This window comes from Corvus brachyrhynchos, unplaced genomic scaffold, assembly GCF_000691975.1.
Source record: "Corvus brachyrhynchos isolate BGI_N302 unplaced genomic scaffold, ASM69197v1 scaffold209, whole genome shotgun sequence".
NCBI lineage: Eukaryota > Metazoa > Chordata > Aves > Passeriformes > Corvidae > Corvus > Corvus brachyrhynchos.
In genome coordinates this window covers 514,402-539,239 of record NW_008246056.1, presented here as the reverse complement: position 1 = coordinate 539,239, position 24,838 = coordinate 514,402, and the positions used below count along the sequence as shown (strand labels likewise).

The 24,838-nt window shown below is 43.2% G+C and overlaps 1 long non-coding RNA gene across 1 annotated transcript; it reads right to left on the bottom strand.

The window, feature by feature from the left end:
• Positions 1 to 10,367: 10,367 nt before the first annotated feature.
• On the bottom strand, positions 10,368 to 24,832 carry LOC108449532. Its single transcript, XR_001865702.1, has 3 exons — positions 18,226 to 24,832; positions 12,289 to 16,613; positions 10,368 to 11,897 (listed from the first exon to the last, which is right to left on the bottom strand). It is a non-coding gene; the product is annotated as an uncharacterized LOC108449532 (long non-coding RNA).
• Between the last annotated feature and the right edge of the window lie 6 nt (positions 24,833 to 24,838).

The following is a 24,838-nucleotide window of genomic DNA, read 5'->3' as shown; positions in this document are numbered from 1 at the left end:
CCTCCTATTCTAACACATTGATTTTCACTGCAGCAAGCCTTGCTCTGAGCAAATATTAAAATTTTCCATGTTGGAGAGCTGCTTCCTTGTGGTTATTGTTGTTACTTAACAACACTAATATCCAAGGAACACTGTAACATCTATTCCATGAGGAAAACTATGCTTTGTAGCAGAAGATCAGGTCTGGCAGAGCAGCAGTTTACATGGCAAGACCATGTCTTTTGCTAATCCCAGGAAAACCTGCCCAGTGTGGTCAGTTTACAAGTCTTTTGCAAAATTGCACTTCACAAATGTGCTGTTGAAATGCCTTTAGAGTTCTTGGCAGCTGGGCTCCCCTATGGTTTCTCTGTGTCACTCAGGAATTTGAACAGCCAGTCCTTGAGACTGCAGCTGGTGCCATCTTCACTACCTTCGCTTCTGGCCTTCCCTCGCTAAGTTTTTCAAGAAATTACTTTTGTCCTCTTGACAGTTTCTTTAATCTTCTTATTTTTGTGCATGTCTAATAGAGTACAGGCAGGCTATCTCACAGCAACAGTCTGAATTGATTTAAAATGATTAGAGGACCTTGGCAGTAGATGTTAGAGGAGTATGAAGTATTTATACTGTGTCTGTTTGGTTATAGTGCACCTTTGCCAGAGCCATAATTCAATTTATGCATACAGATCAACTTTTTAATACCTTCCAGGAATAATTGTTGTAATCATTTTATGTTTCAGTGTGTGTATTCAAATAAAACATGTTGCAATTGGATTGAAAAGTTTGAATCCTGTTTTGAAAAGTCTCATTTAAAGTTTATGGGTTTTAGCACTTTCAGAATAAAAGCAATTTTAAAAGTTGTGATGTAGCTATGTCACAAACACATTTTTTCAAAGACATATATATTCCTCTGTGTTCTCAGAGAATTTGCCTAATGGAGTGTGATTTCATTTAATAGCTAATAATAAATAACATAAAAGTCCACAGCTCCCTATGTTCCAAATCCTTTTTTGTGGTCTTACCTGGGACTATTTGAAATCCGTAATTACTATTTCTAGACTTCCATTTAGCAGCACATTCTGGGGAACTTGCAAGAAACTGCTGGAGCTGTATGCTAAGATGCACACATTGGCAACCGTGTGAGAGCAATACATTGCAGTTTTGTGACATTCCCCAAGCTTCAAGAAGTGCAGTCCCTTACATTTCTGGATGTCCACATACTAAATAGCCATCCCTTAATAAATCAGTGCCAAAAATTTCTATAATAACTACTTTCTTGATGGTCAAGGATGCTGCCAGAATCAATAGCCTCGCTGTGTGTGGTAAAATTTGTCAACACTGCTATGAACCATAGAAACTTATTAGCAGCTGTTTTCCCTAGATGATTTTGCTTATTTTAACTTTTCAATTGTCAGCTAAAAATTAACCTTTCAGTTGGCCATGAAAAGTATGTTCATTTACACAGACAAACACCTGTCTGACGTGGCAGACACCCCCCAGACCCTTGATATGCTGACAGAAAGGAGTCCCCTTCCCACAGCAGACATCCCCTGATTACTGCAGGAACAGCTACTATCAAAGATTTTGCTTTGGAGTGGGAAAGAGCTTGTGGTTTTGCACAGCAGACATTTTTTGTGGCACACGGTCAGGACCACGTCCTCTTCTAAGAAGCCAGCCAATTTTAGTCCTTGGCACTGGCAGGGCAGTGACAGCCCCTGGAGGAAGAGTGGCTGTGGCCACCCTCCAGTGCCCCGCTGTTCCAGCACGCCTCTAAAAATGAATCCCCACATACTTGTTTTTCAGAGAACAGCAACGGGCTTGTTTCACAACAGCTTTTGCTGTATTTTACTTCTGTTTCTTTCTCTCATTCCCTTCGAGGAAGAAAAGACATGAATCAAGCCTTTGTTCAAAGTGGCTTAACCCTCTCTGCCCCTGAGACACGGCCCATCTCAGCCTTCTGGACACACCCACACCTGCCAGGGGCAGGGCAGGCTGGGCCAACCCCTAGTCATGAACAGCATGGAATCCCACCACTACATGGCAATTCACACCTCTGACGTTTAGCAGCCTCAAATTCATACCTTACCAAAGCTGAATCCTAAAACTGAGGTGCCCATATCCTGCTTGTGGCTGAAAATTATGAAGCACAGTAACATCACTGGAGTTTTGCTTTAGTGTGCCTTACTGCTTAGAGCATCGTGACAGTGCTAGCTGTTGCCGTCAGCAATAAGACAGCCACACAGAGCAACATGAAACAATGTCACTGTCTCAGTTACACCAACTTCAGCTTTTCCTCCTGAGGTATTTGATCCCTGAGTTTTATCCAAACTGCTACTGCCCAGGTTATCTTATCAGGAAGATAAGACCAAGCAAATACTGATACGGATCTAATTGCTTAATTGGTGACTTGAATGTTCTTAAACACCAGCAGAAGAATAATGAAACACACAGGTGTCCTCATCCATTTGAGCACCTCAACCAGTCTCAGCACGCCACTGTTACTGGATGCAAGTCTGCCCAGGTTTGTGGCAATGCAGCACCATCTGAAATTATTACTGGTACAATTTAGAAAGGAAAGAACCCACTAAATCTAACAAATCCACACTTAAGAAAATGCACTGATCGATCACAGAAAGAAAGAAATCGGGACAAGATCTATGAACAGGAACATCAGAAATTTTGCAGTAGGCTTTTCAAGAGATATTGCCTTAGAGATATATTAGACAACAGTCTTTCCATTGGATACAACTCTGTTATTTTTAAAAATGATTGAAACATTTCATTGAAAATGTATTTAATTTGGAACTATAAAAATAAACTTACAATAAACTTTTTAAAGCACTATACTTTTATTCTGTGGTTTTTTTGTACTTCCATTATTTTACTACAAATGGGATGGAATCCACAACAGAATCAGTAAGGTTGGAAACAACCTCTGAGACCACTGAGTCCAACTGTTAAACCAGCAGTGCCAAGTTCACACTAAACCATGTCCCCAAGTGCCACATCTACACAAGTCTTAAATGCCTCCAGGGATGGTGACTCCACCATTTCCCTGGGCAGCCTGTTGCAGTGCTTGACTGCCCTTTCTGTGAAGAAATTTTTCCTAATATCCAATTTAAACCTCCCCTGGTGCAACTTGTGGTCATTTCCTGTGGTGCTGTTGCTTATTACCTGGGAGAAGAGAATGACGCCCACCTTGATGGAGCGGGTGACACCAGCTAACTCCAAGGATTTAAACATCTCACCCACGTGTTCCAGCCTGGTCCTGGCTGAGGCTGGAGAGCTCTTTGGCACACTGAGAAAACCCTGTAAAAGTTCCATTGGCAGTTGTTACACTTCTGTGAGGGCTTAAATTGTATTATTTGTTATTCAAGAACAAATTCCATGAGTCTGGAAGAAAACCTGAAATTAGGGATGACCTGCAAGCCTAAAGGACAGCCTGTCAAAGGATTTCTGTGTGATCCAGTTTGGAGCTGAGCTGCAGTATCAAGACACACTGTAGAAAATGAGTGTACACAAAATGCATAAAATGAAGAGTGCAGCTGTTGACAGACAGACAGAAACAAATTGTTTAAAAACAAAACAACTCAAGAAAACATACTAGCAACTCCAACAACTTAACAGAAGCAGATGCAAAATGTTACAAAGTGATAATTAGAGTGAACTGCCTGAATGCATAGTGATGTTGTGCAAGAGAGATCTCTTTAGAAATGTACAGGAGGAAATATTTGCTTGTGAGGAAATATTTGCTTGTTCCAAGCCATAAGAATACAGAACATTGAGTTTTCTGTTCTGAGGGCGTGGGGATGTTTAATGGAGCTGAAGTCCTGCTTGTCAGAGGGCACCTTGTGTTCTAGCAAGCATCAACTTCTGATAACCTTAAATTCCTTTCCTCCTGCATGGAAAGACAGAACTGGGGAAGATTAATTAATTACTCAAACCAAACAGATTGTGCTAAATTCTGCTAAATTTCAACCTTGCACTATTTGGTGGTGGCTATGACAGAAACGATGCTAACACTGATGAGGGGGGGGGGCACATATTTGATATCTAAAGCCTGCTGGGCAAGAGAAGCAAGGAGCAGAATGAACATGAATGTGTGCCTGTTTGCCCTAGACTCTGACTTTGAAAGGAAGCTGTTTATGTGGGACAGCTGAATCTCCAGAATTTTTTTTTCTTTTTTTTTCTTTTTTTTTTCTTTTTTCTTTTTTTTTTTCTTTTGCATAAGAGCTCTCTGGCAGTTTGTCTCATTTCTGAGCAGAGATATTTTGCAATTATTGTTGTCTGGTTTGTTTTACCCTTCTTTTCCTATAAAACACACAACAGCAGGACAAGCCCTTGGTGTACTCTTCTGCTGCTTCCAGGATGTCAACCCTGGGGAGGTAGCAGGGAACTTGTACAGAAAGAAGCACTGAGGAAGGTGTTTTCTGTACACCCTCCTTGGCTATTTCATTAAAACAGCCCCCAGGCCTGAAGGGTTGGTTCCCTGCACCCAGCTCCACACATCATGGCTGGGCAGCCTTGCTTCCTTTGGGAAAGCCCTGCTTGCACCACAGAGTTTTCCCCAGAAAACTGTTGCTACTATCAGACTCCTACGGATAGGGATGGCAGCAAACAAAGCTCCTGCTCCATTGAGGGAGAGAGCAATGGGTTTGGCTCAGGCTCTGATCAAGAAAATTAGATGATGTGGCTGCATTGTGAGAGCTGGTCCACAGTTACAAATGCAAATTTCTTCCCTCACCATTCTCTGGGAAAGATGAAGGAGCGCAAGGAGGCCCTGGGTGGAAAATAAGCTTTTGATGATCCTGAGCTATAAGCAGAAACTCTCTGTTTCCCAAACCAGGCCAAGTATGTCACAGCCCCCTTACTCATGTTGGGATATTGATCCACCCCTTCTAGGCTTTAAAGGAAATAGGATCTGACTTATGCCTGTATCTCAGGATTTATCCTAAGTTCTCATGTACTCTCAGGTTCATTCACATAGAAATGTAAAATCCTAACAGTGTATCAGGAAATGTATTTTTCTCTAAAAAACTGCAAATCAGGCTTCATTTGGAGAAAAGTTTGTGTTGATACGTACTAACATTCACATCATATGTGTACCTATCTAAATACAAGTTTACTCAAAACTGTTTAGAAAGAAAAGTACCTATCATTGCATGCAAAGTCTTAGAATTAATCTAAAAATCTAAAATTAAGATTTTTAATGGTCAGAAAATAGAGAAAATAAAACCATGGTGAGTGGAAGGGAGGGAGGACAAGAGGTAAGAAAGTGCCCTATTCTAGAGATTAGAGAGGAGTTAAAATAAAAGGAAGAGCACTGTGCTGAGATGCTTAAATCCAAAACATGCCTGTGGAAGACAGACTAGGTGCACTACAGGCTAGGCTTTTTGAAACACAAAGATAACCTCTTGTTTACTTTTAAAGGACGTTGCAACTAGAAAGACAAGCAGGTACTAAAGTGGCCAGCAGGCATGAACCACGAAGTTTTCAAAACCCTTCAGAGACACTGACGATCCGATGGGCCATTGTCACAGTTGCTAAGCAGCTGAGGCAAACGGTAAGTGAAGTGGCCAGAGCCATCATTTCAGTGGCACACAAAATTCAGATCAGTAGTATCACTTTTGAAGGCCTTGGCCAAACTAAGAAACCCAAAGCAAACGCAGCCATTAGTTCAATAAATGTATAGTGAACTGGGAATCCTCGTTAATTCTTTCTAGGGGGGCACTCACTGATTTGTTTGTCAGAAGCATTAGGAAATAATATCCAGATGAGTGTGACCTAAGCCATAGGACTTCTTCTCACTCAACTTTGCAAAATAAGAGCAATTAAAGAGGCAAAGAACATACATCCTCCTAAAAAGGGATTGAGTATTTTAAAATACTGTTAAAAAAAAAAAAATTACAAGACCTGCTCAGCTAGAGAAAGGACGTTGTGTTCTTTCTGTGTTTTGAGCACACACCACCCCCCGCTCCCCCCACTATTATTAGGAGTCATTTTGTAGCAGGAGCAGAAAACCAGATGGTAATCCCCAGTCTAAATAAATGGGGGTCTCTCTGTGTGCTGTCTTCTGCTCACCCAGCCCTTGTGTTGCCAACTCATGGCTCAGTGCAGGGGAAGAAAACCAATTTTATTGGCAGAAGAAATTGCTGCTATTTAAGGACAGATGTTTGTCTCTGTCATTTATTAAGGTCTGTATGTTGTAAAATCCTTGGGGAAAAAATCAAAAATTGAATGATCAATTTCTTCAGCTAAAAGGGTTGTCCTGTCAAGGCTGAAAAATTTTACATGCTTATGTATTTAGCGTTCATAGTATGCTACTATAAAACTAAAGTAGTTCCAGAATTTATTCAAATAAAAATTGTTTAGAGTTAATTCATAGTAATTTAGTAAATTGCAGTGTCTTTGCAATATGTTCAAATTTGAAAAAAACCCAATACTTATTTTAGTGTGTGTTGAAATATCCTTCCCTTTCCTTTTGATAATAGCTATGATGCAGTAAAAGTTGTGTAAAGACAACACATTTGTAACCTATACGAGAAATAGCGTGCAGAGAACCAAGAACAGAGAGGCTTACTGGAACCAGCAGGATGAGAAAGAAAATCTCATGTACATACCAAGGGAAACTAAGCATGATTAGGTCCTTGGTATATTAAAAGCATTTGAGATTTATTTAGACCCTGCACTCCTTTCTGTGCAATGATCAGTTGAATCTCAGCCTCTGGTCTATGCAATATCCAAGGATTTCTGAACAATGAACCAACTGAACAACAGTAGAGACTGAGGGGTGCACTTTAAAGAACAATATTATTTTGGTGTATTTGATGGAGATGCATTTTCTAAATATTGACATTTAGATTGTCTTGCTTATCTTATCTTAGGTGCTTGTCTTTATACACCCTGTACCTTCTGAAAATAGGCAGTGCTTTGTGCTCATGTTGCAGTATCTGATGGCAAAGCAAACTCATTTAGAACAGCCACAATGACATATTAATGAATGTGCTTGAAGTACCTCAGACCTCAGGGTCCAGCTCACATTTAGGTATCTGCTGTCTCCAAGGTGCTTTGGAGGGGACCAGCTGTAAATAATAAGTGTCAAGGAAGCACAGAAATAAACGCTTCTGGCTGCTTCATGAGAGCTTTGCTTCTATTCAATTTCAGCTTTAAAAACTTGATTCCTTATTTCCTGAAAACTAGGGAGGGTTGCTGAAAATCTAAAATTTGCTGCTGTAAATTTCAATTTTGCATATCCAGCCTTTATATTCAAAGAACTTTCCACACTGGTGGCATCAGTGATAGCCATCTCAACACCTACATTTTAATACCAGCAAATGAGTTGAGTAATTCACACAAGACAGAACATCTAATTGGTGCTGTTCATGCAGGTGGCATCCTGGCAAAGGCTTTGACCTTCAGCAATTCCACCTGAGTCAGCTTTCTGGGTCAAACCCAACATTTGAGTCAGCTTTCTAACCTGCTAGCAATTTTGAGAGGGCAGAGGTTTGAGGGGATTTAGTGTTGCTCTTTCATGTTTTAGTCTAAAGTACAGAACTCAACAGATGCAGCTTAATTTCACCCTGAGCAGTTACCTGCATCCAAGAGAAAAATATGGACCAGAGCTGCAATTCTCTGCAGCAACAACAGAGTATTTGATAATGAATAGTAATTAAATTGAAAAGGGATAATATTAAACTACCTTAATCTTGCTCTGACTGCCACTTCACTATAAAAAGTGACTGGAGGACTGTTGATGGTATAGCTTTGGGATGGAGGCATGTTTTACAAAAAAAAATTGAGACAATTCAAAGTGTGAAAAGGGGATCCTGAAATCGACATAAAAGCCACTGGATTTCTTTCTCTTTCTGCTTTGCCTTCTGGTTCCTTAAGTACTTTTCTTTTCTTCTCTTATTTTTTTTTTTCCCATAAATATTTCAAAGGGAATTTTAATTGTTCTAAGGTCTTTTTTGAACTTCCAAGCTATACTTGGTGCCAGAAAAGGGGCACCATGATATGACACCCTGTAGTGGTTTGGTCCAAAATACTCATTACTTGCTAACCTATGACACACCCCAATACTAAACCAGAGCATTTTCTATGAACCTTACCTAAACCTGCAGAAAGCTTACCTAGACCTGCAGGAACCAAAAGCAATTTTTTCCCATGAGTGTTAAAAATCCCATGCAGTGAAAACAGTTACATTTATCACAGTCATTTCTTTGTGTATAGGGACACAGTTATTTGTGGGGTGGGTAAATAAGTAATCATTTTAAAGATACATGGGGCTTTCCTGGTGGTTAAACAACACCTTATCTACTTGTCAGACACAAAATCCTCTTCCAGTAAATATAGTGCAGCCAGCTGTGCCATCTATGCCCAGCAGGTATTCATTCCCCAGTAATGGTCAAAGTCTATCTCCTTCACTTCCTTCTCCACCACAAAAAACAGAAGTCACTTCTTACCTTTGTGACACAATAATTAAATCAATATATAACAGTAAATTTATAATAGCCCCTTTGGGACTCGACCATGTAGGGACAGTGTGCTCTAATGGTGTGATAGTGTGATACCCCTCATGTGAAAGCTTGCCAGACAGCAAGGAAGATGCAAATAGCAAGATATTACATTCAGTCCTCCAGCACTTCACTAGCAGAGTTTGCACATTCAAAAATACAAAATGCTCTGCCCAATAGCATTTTGTGAAATTGAATTATAGTCATCTCCCTCCTCAGCTTCAGAAAAACATGAAATTAGGTGGCTGGATTTGGAGTTACAAGGTTTAAAAACAGAGCTGGAAGGAAGGAGTTGTTTGCATGTATGTGCTTTCACTAACAGTGTTTGCTCTGTTAGGAGCCTGTCAAAGCAGAGTGTTTTTGTTAAACGGGGAATCCAAAAAGTGACTTCCATACAAAACATAACACCAGACTCGTGTGTGTGTGTGTGTGTGTGTGTGTGTGTGTGTGTGCAGTCAGCCACAGGAAGCAGTTAACTAAAATCCCTTAGGAGTGTTCTGCATTGCAGAGAAAATATTTGTACCCAGTAATGGCACGAGTCCATCTCAGATACCCAGACTCGTGCACCTCCAGCCCTTGGTCAGAAACTACTCGATCAGTGAAATGGGCTCCTCAGGCTGTCACTGCACAGAAGTGAAATGTTGGCTATCCAAACAGACAGGAACACCTCAGGGGGAGGAACATGAGATTTGATAACAGTGCAACACAAAGCACCAACACCCCAGCAAACCCCAACACCACCTAGCAGGACAGGTGGGCTAGAGGAACAACAACAGATTTGGATTTGGCATGCTGATAATTGGAAAGTTAAAAGAACAATTTTATCAACAACTGGAATTCACCTTTACCTCCTGATTTCAAAAGGCCTGTGCTTAGAAATGGCAAACAAGATCCACATCCATTATGTCCACGAAGCTGCTGATGAGCTCACTAGTTTGCATGAGAAAAATCTTCAGTTTCTGATGAAATCCCCCAATTCCCCTCAGAAATATAAGACAGTGGAATTAAACCAAATGCAAGAGTCCAGTCCAGGGGCTAATTTACTTTGGGGATTTCCTACAGAAAATATGAAAAGAGCTGAAAGTTCAGATGGCAGAACAGTCTCTCATCCATCCCAGCTGCAGCACACGTCACTGAGGCGCTTCTCAGTCCCCCAGAGAAATGTCAAGCAGCAGCAGGGTAATTCAAAACAGCCACCACCAGTGTCAGCCTGCAGGGTGGCAAGGAGGTGGCCGTGCCAGCAGCCACCCCTCACAGAGCCCCCGTGTCTCACCACTCACTGCTGCAGGAACTGGCTCCACAGCCCTGCTGGGACACTGCTGTGTGCCATTACTCAGCTCGCCATGGTCTTCCTCACTGCTGGTGTCATGGTATGGTGGGGATTCAACTTCAGCAGCTGCAATACCCCTGCTTTTCTTGACCTAAGCCCAGGGAAGGTCTGGTCTGGGACAGTGTCACCAGAGGAACTGGCAGACTTCACACAGAAAAACAGGGTGAGAAGTCCCGAGAGCAATCAGGGAACAAAGCAAACTCCATCCCCAGTGTTAGTTATGGGCTTCCCATGATGTTTTCTAGTATCATTTTCCTACATTCCCAGGGTTTCCCACTGGCAGAGACTGCAGAACTCCTTCCTCACAGTGTTTCTCAGTGGCTGGCCAGGATGGGGGCCACCAACACTCAGGTGTTTCCAACATTATGACCCCAAACTCAGCTTTGGGCAAGAGTGGGAGACCTCATTCCCAGCAAAATGAACATGACTCAAAGCAGCCATGGTGCCTTGCACCCCTGGCCCCTTTATGGGTCTCCTGAAGTGCTCCCACACCCACAGGGGCCAGGGCTGCACATGGGGGATGGCTGAGTGTAAGGGCTGGCACCAGGGCAGAACCGAAGGGAGCTGCTTCCAGCTGGCCCATGACTGACCCTCAGGCAAGCACAGGAGAGCTCGCTGTCACCTCAGTCCTAAATTACTTGCTCTTCCCTCACCGTGAGCAAAAACTGAGCAACAGCTGCCTGCAATGGCACCACCACTGCTCCCCAGCAGACCCAGTTTAACATCCAAATACTGCCCTCTACATGGGAGGGCCAGGCACACAGCAGGCTGCTGCACACCTGCGTGGCAGCACCAGAGAGAAATCCACCACAACATCCCGCTGTGAATCCAAGGAAGCTTTCGTACTCAGCCTTCAGGTTTTGGGAGGGAGGTTGTGTGAGCACTTTAAAGCGAGATCCCAGCCCAGCCTGCAGTTCAGGAAGACACTGGCAAAATAACAACTTCACTCTTTCTAGAAGAGCAGGAAATGACTGTGGTTTTGATTTGTGGCATGACTGGACTACAGTACAGGCTGTGGCATCTACCTGTTCTCATAGAAGGGTTATGTGAAGATGGGTCTCATCATTCTGGCTCCAGGACAAAATCAATAACCAAGGCAAGCTGAGGAAGATCAATGAGTCATTTGCTTCTTCGTTATCCAGGAATATTTTGTTTTCCATCTGAATTAAAGCCCTTATGATTCTTATTGCAAGATAACCAAATAGGACCAGCAGAGAAATTAGGGAACATGATGTAACAGTCCTTTAGGATATGATCTGAAAGCCTTTTCTCGCCACAAAATTCAAAGCAGCCAAACCACAGGACAAAAACAGCTCAGAGCCTATTGTCTACTTTTCTTACACTGACAAAATGCTGATGATCTTCTCTCCATGGAAAAACAACTCCAGAGAGTCACCCCTCAAACATGCTTTTTATGCTCCATTTTCCCCATTTCTATATTCATTTCCCCAAGTATGTCCTAAAAAACATCTACTTGTGTACCGTACTTTACATGGAAGCAATTAGTTTTAGAAATTAACCACAATGCACATTTAAATCTATATTGCACTTGTATCCAAATCATCGCCACGCTGCGATGGTTGTATTATTTATTATGATTTAACTGCTACCAGCCTGTTTAGAAGGAAAACAACTCTCAGAGTGGACTCAGCCATTCCATAAGTCATACTTGTAGTTTCCTTCCTGTGAGTGAAACAGCTGCAGTATAGCTGAATGTCAGATATGAGGTTCTTATATGCAACACAGAGTTCAAAAAAGGTGAACCTTGAAGTGTTATTTCCAGGTGAGACATTGTTACCTCTGACATCATCTTTATCGGGATGAATGCATATCCTCCAAGATGTATGCCAGGTATATCTGGTGCTTCTCAAAAATGACAAAGATGGAAGGATTTCTTTTTCATATTTACAAAGCAGTTCAAATGTCTGAAATCTCAGGTCTGGTTGGAAGGCAATGGTAGTTGTGGTTTCCCTGAACAAAATCTCCAACAAGAACTTCACTTACAAATGTGCTGTGGTGGTCTGTGCTGGAGGGACAGCATCAATGAGAACAAGTGGCATCTCTAGAAAAGCAGCTTCCTGGGAATCATTAAAAAACATGGGTAAGAAAATGCATAACCAAAGTAACAAATATCCATTACCAGCATTTTGGCAGCCAACTCCTCAACAAGCACCTTCTTCTCCTTCCTTCCCAGGTAGCTCCCTTGCCAAGTGTTTCTGCTTGAGTTTGTTTTAAGGTATCAACACATGGGGCTGATCTAGCAGCTTTCATCATTGATTTTTGTTGCTTTACTGCTTATAAAAAATCTAAATAGGTAGGATCAAACCCACAGAGTAGGAAGCACAGCATTTTCCCTGCACCCTGGAAACCTCCCCAAGAATTCTGATGCAGACACAGTCCATGTCCTTGTACCCTTTCCATACACTCCCATGAGCCTCACAGAGATCCTTCAGCTGAAATTCTGCTTACAGGCAGCAGGCATATCAGATGGATTCGTACTGTGGAACAGGAGACACTCATTCACCTCCAGCCCAGGCTTCTCTTTTCCATGTACTCTTTCTACCTACAGGAAAATGTTGTGCTTCAGATATATTTAAAAGAAACTTTGCTAGTATAACAGAACCTAATGCAGAAATACAAGATTGTTTTGATGTGGAAGAAGAGAATTAAAAAAATATGCTAGATGCCAGTCACATCTCATCCAGGGATAAAGAAACTAGATCACGGTCAAACATTGCTCTCTCATGCTCTTCTGCAGCCCTGAACTCTAAGTAACAATAGAAATAACACTCTATGTTTTGGCCTCAGACCACAGTTTTTCTGACAAAACACTGGCCAACAAGCAGACCACATTTTCTGAAAATCCAGTATACATGTCCTCAGAGAAGAACTGAAGGGGTCATTTGTTTGGATGTATTGAAACATTTTCAGTTCCTCTCTCTATGAGAGGGGTAAAATTCATTTAACCAGTTATACCTATCCCATCACTGGCCTTTAAATCAAACCTGTCTCCTAATTTCTCATACTCTGTTCAACTGTGATCAGGTTTGACACAAGAAAATGTATAAAACTACACATTATACCTACAAAACAAAGAATCAAACCACCAGGGTTTTGACTAAATGCTTTTTCTGAATTTGTAGAAAATGCTCATGCCAACTGGAACCACTTCTTTTTTTTCCAGGAACATTCTGTTTTGGTGCTGTTTTTCCTTGGAAAACTTCAGATCTGGACTGGCATCTCTGGTTACTACCCTTGAGCCCAGGTGATCCTATCCTGTTCTCTCTCCATTTGTGAAATGGTAGTGGGAGGCACCCAAAACGGGGAACTTCAGGTTCTGTTCAAGGATGGGATTAAATGTAGGTCTTCCATACCCTGGGGAAACAGTCCACTCACTCCTCTGGCTGTGGTTAATCAACCTCTCAGATTTCAGGAAAAAAAAATTCTGGCCTTCTCCATTGTGAATGAGAGCATTACAGTTGCAAGAAGCCAAACAGTAAAGAAAACATTCCCCCAACTCCTGTTGTTCTACCAACAGGGAGGGTATGTACAACTTAAAGTGGTTTGCTGTTTTTTTTCCTAAAAAAGGTCATAGAATCTGATAGTTTTAAAAATGTCTTATATAAAATCAGACTTACAAAACAAAATTTGAATGCATCCCAAGTATAAAACCCAGGTTTATAATAGCCATCATTATAATAAAAATCTTTTCAGTTGCTGGGCTTTCCTAATTAAAACATACATTTTCTATAAACCCAGATCTAATTCCACAGGGCCCCAACCCCTTTTCCTCATTTCCCCTCCCACTTTTGGATTTGGTTATTTTTCCATCATAAATCAGAGAATCGGAGTGGTCGGCTCCTGAGGAATGCGCCTGGGATCCGGGGCTGCGCGGAAGAGGGTTTGCCTTCTGCCAAGGGGGAACCACCCACACACTGCAAGAACGGGATGGGGACCCAGCCAGTATCTGAATTGCTCCACTGCCACCCAGGGGAATGAAGTAAAGTGGATACAAACAGCTGGAAATGTTGCCAAAGTGTCAGGCTTCGAGTCCTCCAGACCCTGTGGATTCTGCGATCCTTGTCTGCTGAAGTAAGTTTTCAATTTGCCTCTATTTGCTACTGGCTGGAAAAAAAGTTCATGCAAAGCAGACCAAGGGGTTACAACACTTTTGGTTACACCTCCCTGGTCACTCCCAAAGGACCTCACCAACACCCACTGGGGGTGCCATCATGGCCTGGGATTTTTCAGAGCCCTCTCTCACTTGTTCATGGTCCTTCCCTCACACTCCCTCCTGTCCCAGCATGCTCTAAAGTCCTCCCCTGAGAGCTTGTCCATTAATACAAAGGAACTATTGGACTCAGAGGAGCACATTTCTTCTACACAGAGAACATCTGCAATCCTAAGCAAGCTGAAGCAAAGCACTGGGATTTCAGAACAGGTGTCCAACTGGAAAAGAGAAGGTGAAATTGTTGTTCTATATCAAGTGCACATTTATCTTCCTTGTGCACTGATTCATCCTCATAGACAAGCCCTGGTGTTTCTGTAGTGAGTCATCAAAGCAACTTTATTTATAATCACTCTGCCTGATGTTTCAAAAACACACAAGAGCTAACCTAATTATAGCAATACTAAATGAGTTGATGGTCTCCCAAAGCTCATGCTTTTATTTGAAATTCAAGAGCATGACATTTTTAGAGAAACAGTCCCGTGAATAGTGAGCGCTAAGGCTCAACCTCCAGATCAGATCATCGGCTGTCATTTAGGTCAAACTAAAGGCACAAGGGATAAACCAACATTTCTGTGCACTGGCCATTTTGATACACAGTACCGTGGTGTGAATGGACAAAACTGTGTCTCCTACAAAGCTCTTCTGCTCAACCATCCTTGTCCCTCTTGTAGCTGCACATTTTGGAGTAACACGTTTGCAAACTAATAAAACCAGTTCCTGGACTCAGGCATGTATTTTAGATTTACCTGATGCAAGCTGTTACAGACTACAACCTTTCCCAATCTGATGAGAAGGTGTGAAGAGATATTTATTTACCTCATATCCTATTTCAGGCAGTGCTGGATGGTCCCAGTCTGAAGGAAAAATGATGTATGTGAAGGAGCATCTGATTGACTGTTTGAAACAATTTTGACCAAGATTAACAAACACAAGGGATTTCCACAAGAGAGTCTCCTGGTCATGTTTCAGGGACTGCCTCAGAAAACTTCTGTCTTTGTATTCTATATAAATTGCTCTCTCTTACTAATGGAAGCTGGAAGCAAATGTCCATTGTTATAGTGAAGCTCTGAAGCAAGATGCACCACACTGGCCTTTCAGCAAAATGTTAGCTTCTCCTTCCTTGGCCACATGCCTATAAATATGCCTAATAATATCATAACCTAGACCTGTCTAAAGAAATTACCAACAGCTCTTCAACCATGATCCCTGCATTACATCTCCTTACCACAGCCAGGCCATACCAGCCTCTTCGGGCCAAAAAAAAAAAAAAATTATTGTGGTACAAATTGTTCACACAATGTGTGTTGAGACCCTAAGAAATTATTAAAACTATCCCTTTCCTGAACTGGGAGAGGAATCAGAGCAGGAAAAGATCACCTAAACCACAACAGATTACCAACATCTGCTTTTGCTCCCACCAGAACATTCATTTTCTTCTCTTTTATTTTTCTTGACTGCTATCAGACTCCACGCATCCCTGTTCCAGCAACACTGCACAAATTCCCTCTAACTGATATCTCTGCTTTTCCAGTCCCACTCTTCCTCCTGGCTCTAGGCTACAGCATCCAGGATGTCAGCCTTATTTCCCCATCTTCCCAGCTCGCTAGCAGGCTGTGTGGCAAACCAAAATTGTGTCTTCTCCAGGCTCTATGGCTATGCATGCCTCAGTTGGACCTGCTCTTCCACCTTGTCACCATACCAGCCTTAATAGAAGAATATAAAACACAACTGTAGAAATCCCATTATGGTGTTTTTCCATCTCCATCAAACTTTTTTGAACAACCCCAGCCATGTAACTTGTCATCAGCAGAAAGTGGGAAGCTGTCCTGGCAGTCCCCAGGCCGCTGGGATGTCTCCTCAGTGCACTCCCCTTCGCAGCATGCCTGCCACAGTGACAGCCTGCCAACGCTGTCAAACCCACCACCCAGCCTACCTGCACCCAGTCTACATCAGCAGATCAATGAGTCACTCTGAAGCAGGAGAGGACTCAATAAACAGACATTATTTTCCACAGTCAAGAAAATAATGAGCATAACACCCCATACCTTTTCTTGTTCTTTTACTTACTGCCACTTACTGCAGTGCTAGGACTTCTGCAGATTTTTATCACAGAATGAGGATTCAGGTGTCTCTGGACCATTTTTTGAAAGAGAAGATAAATGCACTGTGAATGAGAAAGGAGGTTTTTGTTTCCTGGGAATGCTGCCCAGGAGAGCAGATGTCACTGTGAAACACAGTGGGATTAGCCTCGTGTGCTGCTCCTACATCCAGCCCCTCCTGTGCTCCCTGCTGCTTCTGCTTCAGGCATTTTGCCGTCGGTAGGGAGGTATCTGTGCAGCCTTTTCATGCTGAAGTGATTGCCTGAGGAGCTGAGTATCCCAACTTCATGTTTTCTTCCCTTCACACAGAATCTGTCGCCAAAGCCACCAAGCCTTAGAGAGTTGCTGACCTGACTTCCAACCAGCACAAGCTCTTCTTGTGGTGTTGAAAGAAGAGACCATCTCCTCTCTGATCTTGTGATGATAAGCACAGGGAAAACACTCACAGTCACCTGAAGTGCTGCCTGTGAAAGATATGGGGAGGTTTATGGACATCTTTTTAACTTTGCCTCACTCCAAGTGGTGATACAGAGCAAACATTTTGATCCATTTATAGTGGTGTGATGCCTATTACAAAACCAGGCCTCTCTGAACTGCAGAGTCCTTCTCCAGGCCTCTAGACTCTGCCTTACTCACACTACATCTTTTCTGTTTTCCACTGATGTGACATAGCACCTCGTATTTCAATCCCCATCCCAGGTGCTCTCATTGTGCTGCTGCTTGCCAGAGTTGCTCAGGAAAATTCCTGCCTCTCCTCACAACCTGGCAGCTGGTGCTGCCCACCAGATAGCAGCATCAGATGATGCTTCAGAGGCTGGGGAAGCCCAGAGCCTGCAGAGACCTCAGGAGCCTGGCAGCCTCTCCGGTGAATGCCAGATCCACCAGCTCCCATGCAGTGACGTGCCTGGATTATGCTGGATGACTCAGGCTCAGCTTTGTCACCAGGGAAGATGAAAGGAGAAGAATACACACTCACTTACAAAAGCACAGTAATGGAGCGGAGCTATGGGAAGATACAAGCCAGAAGGAGCTGCCAAGGCAGTGCTTGGCCACTGTCTGAGCACTGATTCCCTGGTCTGCTTACAGCTCACTTGCCCTGAATAAACTTCTTTTTCCAGCTGCTGAACAAGGCCACCAAAGAAGCCATGCACTTCTTCCAGCCCCAGACCTGAGGAGACATCCTACCTACCTCTTGCTCCCTTGGATTAGCTTTGGAAGGTACTATAGGGCAATGCACACCACCTCCTCTAGACATGAATGAGGTACATGCTTTTTAACATTTTAATCGAGGCTCCCTTCCACAGCTTACAGCCTCCTTTAAATATAAGATATCATGAGCGACCATCATTGCACACAATTTATTTTTAAGCTCTGCCCAGGATGCATATGTACCAGAGAAACTCAAATACAGTTCATCATTGGCTTAAGCTATTATGCCCCTGACCTTTTTCCTTCCCTGTTCCTCTCCCTGAAGGCAATGGTCACAGCAGTTTGGGGTGGGGGGTGGGGGAGAGGGCTTCTGCTTGGGATAGTCACACCCAAGGAAAAGCAGAGTCACCAGCATGTCATGCTCACTGTGCACCAGGATAAAATGAATTCATATAAGAAGTCAAATTACAATGCACGCAACAACCACCCACAATGTGTGTACACAAGAGGGACACCACATCGATCATGAATTATCCAGTATCATACTCTTCAACATACTTGTATCCTTATTTCAGCCCTTTATTTCCTAATTGCAAATATATAAGGAAGGTTCCCATATTTACAATCTTAGCTCAGCATATCATAATATCAAGGGGACAGAGACACTACTTTAAAAAGTCTCTACTCAGACCAGAGCCACCAATTTTGATTAGTTCACGAAAACTGCTTCCATTCTCTTTATTTTATGTTTCACTTCCTTCCCCTTCTCCTCTTCCAGTGTTAATAGAGGCTGCCTGTACTCCATGAAATGTTCCCTCACTGCTTTCACATTCAAGCAGAAAAGGATTTTCAATGGCATTTTGGAAAAGAAGCTGCATGGCAGTTGTCCCATAAGTATGTCAAGAGGTAAGTACACAGATTTTTTACCTTTGAAGTCTAGCACGTATTTCTGTGAAGCAACTTGAAATTCAAAAGTGCACAGGTGAATCTGAAAGCATGGCACCACATCTGCAGAAGTTATAGGGACAGCCTTGTTCTGGACAAAGCAGAGAGATATTTGTTAGCAATTGGCAGTGTGTCACAGACAGGTTGGATTTAGCATCTATACAAGTTATGGGGAAAGGCCAGTGATCTAAACCTGTCAGATCATGGACTCATGTCTGAGCTGCATCAGGGTCTCTCTGATGTGTTTCCTGGAATTGTAGAATCACAGAATAGTTTGGGTTGGAAGGGACCTTAAAGATCATCTAGTTCTAACCCTCCTGCCATGGACAGGAACACCTTCCACAGACTGCCCAAAGCTCTGTTCAATCTGGCCTTGAACACTTCCAGGGATGGACCATCCACAGTTTCCCTGGGCATCCTATTCCAGTGCCTCCCCACCCTCACAGTAAAGAATCTCTTCCTAATATCTCATTTAAGCTTACCCTCTTTCAGTTTAAAGCTGCCACCCCTTGTCCTGTCACTGCACACCCTTTGCCAGTCCCTGGAGCACAGCAGGTTGGAGGGTCTCTCTTATGCCCATCTCTTCTCTCTGTGTCCCCCACTAAGGACTGCTGGTGACTGCAGTGCCATCTGATTACGTGTGCATGTCACCTCCCTTCACTGCCCTTGTGCAGTGCCACCCTCCTTGCTCCCTGATGCCCTTCACCCTCCTCTGACTGCCCTCAGAGGCAGAGTAGAGGCTCCCCAGAAGAAGAAGGTGCAAATCCAGGCTCTGGAGTTATTTCCAAGTGAGTTTATAGATGGGGATGGCTCCAGATTTGATGGTTTTGATGGGAAAAGCAGGTGATTTTCTGGGATTTGTTTTTCAGCAGAAGTATGCAGGAAGTGAGCTCTTCTCACATACCAGAACTTTCACATTAAAATGAGTTTTCAACAAATTCCCAAGCCATCTGTAAAGGCAGCCTGTTTTCAGAGCTGAGTTTCCTGGGAGCATTGAGGAAAATGAGAAAAAAATGCAAAAACGTGTGAAGTGATGAAGAAAGCACTGGGAGAATATCTGCATCCCTTTTATTAAACAAAGCTAGCAGGTGCTAAGTTCAAAGCAAGACAAAGGAGAGCCTCCCTCAAGCAATATCCCATTCAGCTGTGGGAATATTTGCTACAAGATGTTGTGGAAGCTAAAATTTTCTACAGATTTAAGAAATTATGGAATAATTACTGAAAGAAAAACACATCCAGGGTTATTACATATATAGATACCAACTCTGGTGCAGGAGATCTCCAAGCCAAAATTTGCTGAAGGCAGGCAGAGCAGTTTGGAAAAGTATCGCTACAAGTCTGCCTTGAGTTTCTAATTTTGTTTGGGGATCTTTGTCATCCAGTGATAGGGGCGGGCTCTGGTACACCTCTTGTCCTGATATGATACAGTCTGTCCTACACTTTGGGGTAAGAAGAGCAGGAAGGGAGAGACTGGTGTTGGGTGCTGGGCATGAGAGGGAAATGTTCACTTGCTTTCCATATTCAGCCCAGTGGTTGTGCCCATCCAGCACCATCGGGTAGCTTTCCCTCCTGCCCACGGAGCGGGCGTCAGTGATGGACAGATAGTGCAGGACGATGAACACGGGCAATGACTGAGGTTCTGGCAGTGCCAAAAGCATTTGCAGTAACTCTGCAGCCCTCCGGTGCACTCTGCAGCACTCCCTGCCTCTCACATCCTCATCAAGCTCTGCCTGATGTGGGTCCCACTCTGCACTAATCAGTACCTCGTGCTCAAGAGCCACGATGAAACCGTGGCTTTCTGGGGAGGGGGCACTGACCTGGCTGCGGTGCAGACGCCCATGAAGGACAGGACCCTGCAAACCCTGCCCTGCTGTCAGTCAGCGCTGGGCGAGTGCGGTGCCGCCCCGCTCGCCCTCAGCCGCGCCCGCCCCAGGGTTCCGGAGCTGGGCTGGCTCCTCCGGGCGGGGGCTCCTGGGTCGGGCGGGCACCGCCACCTAGGGACAGGAACTGGGCTCTGGCAGGGGCTGCGGCAACGCAGGGAAGTTCGGGTCACCTTCTTTTTGGGGTACGCTTAGTCTGTATTGCCCTTTTATCCTGTTCCATCTCCACTTTCAGTGTCACTCGCAATGACTCTGAACGTACACGTGAAGACCTGTCTGACAGCTGAAGAACAGATCGTTTTGCCCTGTTTCAAGGAGCACTTCGCTTCTTGGAGATATCCAGACCAAAAGATCAAGAGACCTGGCACAGTCAGTCCTGCAGCCATGTTCAGGGGCTTCCCAAAACTACCCTCAGCTCTCATTCCTTTCATCTCCTTCTGCTTGGGCTGTTATCCTTCCTTGCACCAATATCTGCACTTGTCCTTGTGCCTGCTCAGAGGAGAATCCCCTTCTTCCCACACTCTCCTCCATGCTGCTGTAGCATTGACTGCTTAAAATCAATAAAGAGATTCTCACTCCTCTTGTGTCCCAGCCTGCAAGCCTTGCCCCTACAAGACACGCTGCGTTGCAGCACCAGTCACATCCCACCTGCATTGGACATCAAGCAAACAGATATTTCACCTTTGAAGTTGATCTCATACTGCCAATAACCTGCTTGAAACTGGAGAGTGCCAGTCTGGTCAGCCTGAATTGTCTTCTCTGACTGTGCAGAGGTTAAAGCAAGAGCACAGTTATTTGGAGACTAGAAAAAAAAGAGAGGAATTATCCATCATAAAAAAAAAAAAAAAAAAAGGCTTAAAGGACTTGCAGAACAGCATTTTACTTGCTAACCAGAGGTAATTGCCTACAACTTGGAGTTTCCCAGTGAATTCCAGCTGAACCCCACCTCCCACCAGAAGCTGTTTCCTGGACCCTGCTCCCTCCTCACCACAGCACACACAGTTGAGGACTGGTGCATCCCCAGAGTCCCATCCATCTCGGCAGTCTGTGGTGCTTGCTGCCTTCTCCTCAGCTCTTCCACACCAGAAAAGAGAACATGACCACAGCTCTCAAAAAGGTCTCAAAATGGTCAAATTGTCAGCATGTAGGAGGGCTTTCTGGCACTGTCTTCTGCTGTAAGTTGTTAGGAATCCCAATAGAAAAGAGCACTCTCCTCACAGATGCACACACAACATATATTAAAAAAAATCAGATTAAAGCAGTTTTGAAAGGCTCTGGTTTGGTTAAGAAAATAAACAACATTCAGACATCAGCCTCTGATGGTCCTCTCATGAGTGATATAAGTAAAATTATGAGATGCCACTGAATACATCAAAATGCATGTGGGGAGACACTGAGGCAAGGCACAAGACGTGCAGTGAGAACACGGACAGGGAGGGAGAAGAAAAAGATTATCAGTTTCTGGCAGTTTGCTTAACAGCAGTCTTGAGAGGGAAACCCAAACTCTGCAGGAATTCCTGGACTATTGTCATCATTTCACAGCCCAGAAAATTGTCCAGCTTCCAAATCCTCAGGGAAGAAAACAAGTCCTAAAAGGTTTGGATTTTCGTTTTGCCTGTGCTCAAACCCAGGCATGCCATTTTCTGCCCTCTGAGTGTGCCAGCCCACAGAATATGCACTGAGCAGACACCTGAGCCTGGTTAGATAACAATAGTATTATTTGGTTGTTAACCATGTTTCACCTGTAGAAGTCAATACTTCTGAATTTGCCTGAGTTCCCCAACAAAACCTCCACAGGTGCAGGAATAGATCACCTGGCTACCCAGTCCATGTCCCTCGTGCCACTGCAAGGAGCTGCTTCTCTTTATGAACAACAGCTTTCACAATCATCTTGAGTTCACAGTCATTAGAGGATTATGTTAATTTTTATGTTGGTTGATGGCATTTAGTAGAGAAGAGTCCTGCAAGTTTTCTTCCCAGTTATGAAAAGAAGCTTTAGCATTACTTATGAGTCTCATTAATTATGTTTCAGCTCAGGAAACTGCCTAGATGCCACATGTTAACAGGAACAAGTAGAACTCAAAGTTGAGGGGGAAAAAAAGAAAACTAATCCAAAGGTCAATCTGGGAAGGAAAAGAAAAACCATTGAGCAGGACACATCATGGAGTTACTCAGACTGTGCAGATATAGCAGCAGGTGGAGGAGATCCGTATAGGAAAACTATTTTGATAGCATTGTCACAAAGTTTAGGTTTAGTTAGTAGCCCACAACTTCGTGCAGTGAAACTAATCACATTTCTGACTAAGGAAATGTACAGAGGACATTCTGTTAGTAAGGAATTTGACTTGTTCAGTGAAAAAAATCCAACCAAACCAAACCAACCAACCAATCAAAAAAACCCACAAAACAAACAAATAAACACAAAAATGGGGTTTTTTAAGACATTAGGATAGATGTGAGGACCTTCAGTCAAATAACTTACGTGAAGGCACAGGTTTTGTCATTGCTAAAATGAGATCAGTTTGTATGAGGATCAAAGAGGAAAAAGGATAGGAAAAAAGACTCTTAGAAGAACTTGCTTGAGCTGAGAGACAAAATGAAGGTCAGCTGGCCTTCAGGACAACAGAATGGATCACAGCTTGAGATGGATGCTACAGAACATAGTAAAAAAGCCCCATAAACCTACAGGAATTTTTAACAGAAAAACAAATTGGAAGTTGCAAAAGTCTATCTGCAAAATGCACTCAGAAAGAGCCTGCAAGAAGGAAGAATGAAAAGGTGCACAAATTGTTTAAGCAGAGACCAATGTGACTTCCAACACCTCCTTTGGACTTAGTCAATGGAAAATGATACTGAAAAAAAAATACAGTTAAGGAGACCAAAGCTGAAGATACAGACCAAGAAAAATTATTTACAGAACATACATTGAAATAAAACTTCTCCTTGGGAGTGGGTAAAGACAAAGCTCCCCACAATGGTGGGGATATCATGTGTAGACATTTCCCAAGCATTTCTAAGCTGAACACGGGCACACCAATTAATGGGCCCTCTGACATCGCTGTAAACCATCTGGAAGGAAAATCTAAACTTATTAAGAACAGATGGATAGGAACCAGGTCAGCCTTCCCTATTGCTCCTATTTGTAAGCTTGATGTAAAAGCAACCCTGTAAAGATGGTTTGAGTTGCTCTGGGAAATAATGCCTAGGACTCAACATGCCAGACAACAGGCACTGAAAAAGAACAGGAGCAAATAGAAAAAGTTATTGCCTGAGACCTGTCTCCTGCAGGCCCCTAACTAAAGACCCCTACCCTTCCCCAAACCCTCAACCTCCATCATTACCACAGTGATCTGGGATCATTATTCCCTCAATCTAGAAACAGCCTTGTTAAATAATGCAATTGTTGAGCATGTCATGCCAAGAACAATATCTGTGTTTTCTTCACCTGGCACCCATACAGTGGTCATGCCAGGTTATGGGGCTCAGGTTGATTTTTAACAGTTTGAACATTTTGGAAAATAATATGTCATTCAGCATGTTCAATCAAGCATTAGGTTTCTGCTGTTTAATCATCCTGTAATAAATTCTGTCAAAATTGTTAAAAAGGTTTCTTAAAAATGCTGAGAAGTCAAACTTAGCACCACTAAATGAAAAGAAAGCCTGAAAACTTGCTAAGGTGTTACTTAATAGAAAGCCTAGACCAGTTGCATGAATATAAAACCAACTGTGTTAAAGCTAGGGATGCTGTGAAGCCCTAAGAGAACCACAATAAAATCAATTAGAAATACATGATGATGAAAAGATCGCTTAAGCTAACATCCTTGCAGAAAAAGACAGTACTTTTGAACAGGTAGAAAAAACACATTCTTTATATGAGTACAAAATGCATCAACTGATCCTTCTGAATTGTTGCTGGTTCCTCAAAAGCAATTGCTAAAGAAATTACTGGAGAAGCTGCTGATGCCTACAGCAGCCTGTCCAGGAGATGACAAAGAGAGTCTGCTGCTGCAGAACAAGCCCACTCCAGCACCTGCCCATCCCATGGCAGTCTGGCTAAAACACGAAGCAGCAAACCCCTCAGAAATCAGTTTGGCTACTCACAGTGTTCCTCAGGCCAGACCTTTTCCAGCACCATCTTGGTGACTCTGAAACTGTCAGTCACATGCATGAGTCAGAAACAATTACACCCTTTCTCAACAGATCTTAATTTTTTTCAGGAAAAAAAAAGTGAATGAAAAGCCAATAGATCCACGCTTGGTGCCTGCCAACTACTGGACATGTTGCTGATGGTTTGCAAGCATTTCTCATCTAAAAGGGTGCTGAGAAATGCTTTCTGCTCAGTACTTTGAAGGCACCCAGGTACTCCAGAGGCAGCCAGAGGTTCAGGTTGAGAAGAAGCTTTAGCAAATTTATGATACTGAACAAAAGTCCAAATTAAGTTGTTTTTCATTTTTACTAGCAGCTTCTGCTCCCAGTACCTCACTGGTTGAAATATTCCCAAGTCTATTGGCTTTAGATTCCCAGATCTGCTTGGGCTAGAGGTTCAGGATCATCTTATGCCAGTTAAAAATCATGCTGCAGCCTGCTCAGCTCTTTGTTGGTGTCGACACAAGCAGCCCTGGAAACCGCTCACGCTGAACACCATATTTTGGGTTTGGGTTTTGTGGGGGTTTTGGCTAGGTCAGTTTTCAAGCAGGTGAATGCTCTGCCTCTGC